The following is a 5,538-nucleotide window of genomic DNA, read 5'->3' as shown; positions in this document are numbered from 1 at the left end:
GAAACATCATAGACCCAAAACCGGTGTTTGCTGAAACGGTAAAACAGGCCGGCCCACTCGGTCGCTCCTAGCACCTCCTCCTGTGCGACGCATCGACACCTTGCCGCAACGAGCGGCGAGTAGAATTTTCCGCTCTCGACCTAACCCACAAACAAGTAGACTTCGGAAATCGGGCCTTGATTCGGAGCTCTCAGTTTCCTGGCCTACTTCGTACCATTATCTCCTTGGGCCTACTTATTTCCCCCCATTGAAACTTGGGCGGCCTTCAATATTTTTTATGTTTGCCGCAATTTGCAAATATGACTGAAAAAAGCTTGGATTACTCATTTCTTGGCTCGACTCAAAAATAAATGAACCAAGTATGAATGGTTTATGTACCTTCATTGAAAATGAGTTGATATGTATCCAACGCTAGGTCGCTTTATTTTACCTCGACAACTTAGTATGATTATGCACATTTGTCATGTTATGTATTAAAAGAAAATAAGACAATTTATCACCATATATGGAGTGTGCATGTTTTTTCTTCCTTTTTATCCGCAGTCCAACCAAGGAAGTTTCTCGCATCAGAGGGTGTATGGAGTTTTGTCACCGGCGAATCTCGCGGGATTCAGTTGATGGTTGTCTTCGGTGGATCCACATAGGCCATGTCTTCGTTCATTTGTGATCGTGTGCCTACAGGTTGGATCCTTCTGATCTACGCTTCTTTTCATCAGCGGCGGTTGCTGTTCTGGTGCGCTGGTCCTATGATGCCTTAGCACAATGACTTTCTGACTATCTACTACAAAAGGTTTGCCCGGTTTCGATGAGGGAGGGGCGAAGACGGCGGCACTGATCCTTTTTTATACGTATGATCAAATTGACATTGAGATGTCAAATTGGTTGATCCATTTTCTGTACATCAAAATGAGATGTCAAATTGATTGATTCATTTTCTGTATCCTGTTACTAATTATTTGTGATTAGTTAGACAATAAGTTTATTTGTCTATTGGACAGTGAGCATTTTCTATATATTGTTCTGTTGGTGATTCTGATATAAACATGTGTATGGTAATGGTGTTTAAAATTTTGTGATATTCGTATGCAAGACAGTGATGTTAGTGTTACCGAGTCCTAAATTATAGTCCAAGTGTATTACGGACTATTCATGTGACATATGAGAAAACAAGCTGAATGACAGAAACTGAAAAGAAATGGATGACTTATTTTCATGGACTTATTTGCACAACAGCTTATCTCGGACTTGTTTCCACAACAACTTATTTCCACAACAGCTTATTTCCACATAGCTACTCAAAAGATTGGACCTTAGTCTAGCTCGTTCGAGCTCGATTCATTTGCAGCTCTATCTGTATAAGGATCGACGCTGTGAACTCATGAGCATGGCCTTCAAGTTTTGATGTGCTTGTTTACAGTGGCGGAGCTAGACAAAAATGTTTGGGGGGGCCAAAAGACAAAAAAAATCTGTAGTGAGCAAGTGGACTTCGAGTTCTCGCAAAGAAAACACTGCTACTGAGAGAACAACTTATAATGTGTATCCTCCAATTCAATCAACCACTAACCAACCGAGAGAGAAAATTGTAGCGCTATCACACACACAAAAAAACCATTTTATAATGTCGTCGCCACCGTTCCAAACGCAGAGCTCTTCCTAACTTCCTCGCCGTATCCTCAATAAAGGCAGGGCGGCGTCGAGGGCTCGAGGCTGTCTATTGCGATGTCATCGGCTGGTTGAGTGAAGAACACCACATGAGCTGAGAAGCAGCCGAGCTAGTGAGTGAAGAGGGCTCGTTCGGTGGTGCATTGTGCGTGAAGACGAGCCTAAGTCTTAGGGAGTACCTAGAACTCATCTAGATGAGACATAATTTGGTCTCATTCACTTTGAAAACAAGAACAGATGCAACCCATGCCAGCACACACGCATCTTATAGCATCACATTCAAGGGTTATAAAATGTGAATGAGACCAAATTATATCTCATCTAGATGAGTTCTAGCAAAACTGTAAGTCTTACTGGCACATACCCCGTACGTCGAGTAATTTCCGACGTACTTGTACAACACGATTCGTCGACCGTTGGCCGAGATACACACGCGTCCACGTACAAACTAGCTGTCCAAGCAAGTTGATTGATTTTGGTGAACAGATGAACAAAGCTAGCTAGCCTGGCTAGCTGCTTGATGTATTCCGCCGCCAGACGCTCGTATACGACGCAACCAAGACACGCACGCGACACAGAAGACTCGATGGGTTATAGCAACAGGAGCGTGTCGTTCCTGAGATTATTTTATTGCTTTGATCTGGGTTAATTACAAGGGGTAGATTACATTACATATCTATACTAGTCCAAGCCTAGCTACACCTAACCTAACTGGTGATTCAGATTTCAAACCGTGCCGGACTGGAATAGCACATCGTAGAGTTAACCGCCGAACTGTCTGCAGGGGCAGTAGTACGTATAGTAGTTAGAAAATTGCTTGGGCTGGGGGGGCCACGGCCCCCTCAGCTCACAACGTAGCTCCGCCGTTGCTTGTTTAAATCGTCTCTTCATCTATCACTTCAGAGGATGGTGCAGCGTTGCCAAAGTGTCCCAAACTCGAGATTTTCACGCTGCTAGTGAAAAATCCTCCATCATCTGATTTTGTCGTGTGCAACGGTGGGCTTGCGTTGCTGCTATTAAGATCAAGGCAGTGCAGGAGACAATATAGGATGATTTTTGTGTGTGTTGATGTTGACTGTGTGCATCTAAGCTATGTAGATGCCGGTTTGTATCTGCTATATGCTTGGTTATGAGTAAATAAAAATGCGCTTTGTCGAGAAAAAAATAAATCCTTTATACTCTCTTCATCGGGCAAAATTATCACATACGGTAGCATTACCAGACAACTTATTTTCCTTATTTTTTCTTCTGCGGGAACACTTAACCACAAAGTATGGGGTTCTCACGGACGACTGAAAGATCAGGGGCGCCAATCGATCCCAGCAATCCGGGTTGAATTCCTGAGTTGCTTCCAAAAGCGGCAGCAACTTGGCGGCCTCACCAGTGGATCAGGGTGGAGCGCCACGCTCCCCAGTCCTCCTGAAACCGACGTGTGCCGAACCCACGCATGCACGCTCACCGGTGGTGCCACACACACTAGCTACTTCTCCTTTCATTCGTAGATGGCTGCAGTTTGCCGGCGTGAATGGCGAGAGATCGATCCTTGGACCCATACGGCGCAGACAGGATCGCCGGACGTCGCGCGCCGCCCTCCGCGCGTTCCGTTGGAAAAGAGAGCTCCCCGACGACGCCGTAGCTCTTGCACGCGCGGAAAATTCAGTCGGAAGCTGCTGACTGGCATCGAATGAGAGGACTAAGCTACTGGTATCATACGAAAATCCAAATACGTACCGGACTAGGAACACCAAATACAAATAAGCCTACAGTGCTGCTGCAAGAGGTTTCTGGATTTTCGAGACTGAAAGGTCGAACACGCATGTGTTTCAGGCTTGGTTATTTCCACGCGAATCGGCCGATGAAATCCATCGTACATTCCATGTAGTAGACGATGGAGGAGCCCTTTTTTGTTGCTGCGCGCGACGTCACAGCCGCACTCACTCACAATTCACCAGAAGATCATTCTATTTTTGACAATTCTGGCCCTTTTCACGTCATGCCAACCGGGCCGACGTCGTCGGTCGTCCCTGCTTCTGTCCGCTCCCGTGGAAAATTTGAAGAACCCAACGAGCAGCGCCGCCTGCTGAAAACGATCGGATTATGGGATCCATGCATGCATGTTTGGTGCGAGGTCGGTGTCGCCGTTGTTGAACGGATGGATTGTTTTGCACAGTTTGCATTTGCAACTGACAAATGGAGTACCGGCCAGCTGTGGTGATGGAGCCATGTTTATCAAGTGGTGTAGAGAATCTGGCATGATGGCCATCTCTAACATACTACAAAGTTCTTAAATTCTGGGACTGTGCACTAACCCTCGTCTGAATACCATTAGCAGTCGTTGGAAGTAGATGTCTCTGACAGCACACTGGACAATATCGGCTTGTTTGTACTAAATCAACGACAACTAATATGAAACTGAGGGAGTACTTGATTGTCAAGAGTTTAGTAGTATATCCGGCCTTAACGTTCTTCACACACAAAATATAAATGATACTTCAAATATGGAAGCTCGATCAGTGGTGTAGCAAGTGGTGTAGCATTAAGAAAAATCGCTTTTCCATCAGATGTGTCTCGAAAGTAGAAACACATTTACATCATTTTCAGAATGTATGGATGGGAATATATGTCTCTGCGTGGGTGGACTGGATTTTCGGAGGCATGGAATAGGTGGTGATGGTGTGTTCTAGGCGTTGCTCGATAGCATGTGTTGCCCATGCATGGTTCGAGTTGTGTGGCTAGCACTATGTGTACATGTGTTCGAGTGTGTGGCAGGTGGTGGCAACACAGGGGGGACGTCGCCTAGGTGGATCTCTCCGAGTGTAGGGTGTCAAGTTCTAAGGGTGAAATCTCTAAGTATAATCTTCATTGGTTGAACCTATTATTCGCGCAACACTCACTTATTGAATGCATTGCCTAAAGCTTGCTCAAACTTCCTCTGTTATGTGCTATTCGGCCAACACTCACTTCGAGAGCCATTCGGCCAACGGAGACACCAAGAATGCTGCTGCGTTCCCCCCACTTCCTCTGTTGAATATGAAAAGGGAACTAGCAAAATGAGCGCTCTCGCTCACGCGTCGTGTCTCGCCCCCTCCACCTACCACCGTAGCCACCAGATCCGGCGAACCCCGCTGCCGACGGCCTCGGCCCGCCTCCCCTCCACCTCCCTCCACCCTCCCCGCCCTCCCGCAGCCGCCCTGCACGTGGCGCGGAATCCCCCTGTCCTCCCCGTCAGCCGCGATGGGCGAGGAAGGAAGGAGAGTGAGATACGAAGGGGCGGAGATGGCGGAGGAGATGCATCGGGCGCGCATGCGGAGGACAATGAGGAGGCCGACCCGCGGCGACTCGGTGGTCAAGCTGGTTACAAGGATCTGTGTGGAAGCAACAGAGGAGGAAATGAGGAGGATGATGCCGTTAGCGTCATTGGAGCCGGGGGAGGTGATTGCCTGGGCGCAGGCGGAGGCAAGCTCGCCCTCGCCAGCAAGCAGAGCCAAATGGCTGGTGTTCTGGTCCCTGCAACCTCCGCGGCCATGATTAGGCGTCCTGATGGCGCAGAGGAGGATGGCCTCCATAAGGAATGCTCGGATCTCGACACTCCACTCAGGCGAGCTGCGGACTCCTTGACTGGGCAGTCAAGGGGCGTTGGAGCTCGCCGGAGGGAGTACCGTGGCTGATTCCATAAGGGCGCCTTGCCGGAGCAGAATTTGGTCACCACGGTAGGCGAAATCCCCTGTTTCGTTGTGGATAAGATTGCACAGGCCCCACAATTCAGAGAGGGTGGAGGCAGAGAGAGGGGTGTGGCTTCGAGATCGACCCAATGGGCTGAGCTAGAGCAGCTACATGAGGAGGAGGAGGATGCCATCAAAGCGTACTACGGGCAGC

This window comes from Triticum aestivum, chromosome 2B (assembly GCF_018294505.1).
Source record: "Triticum aestivum cultivar Chinese Spring chromosome 2B, IWGSC CS RefSeq v2.1, whole genome shotgun sequence".
Lineage (NCBI taxonomy): Eukaryota > Viridiplantae > Streptophyta > Magnoliopsida > Poales > Poaceae > Triticum > Triticum aestivum.
This window is presented reverse-complemented; position numbering follows the sequence as displayed.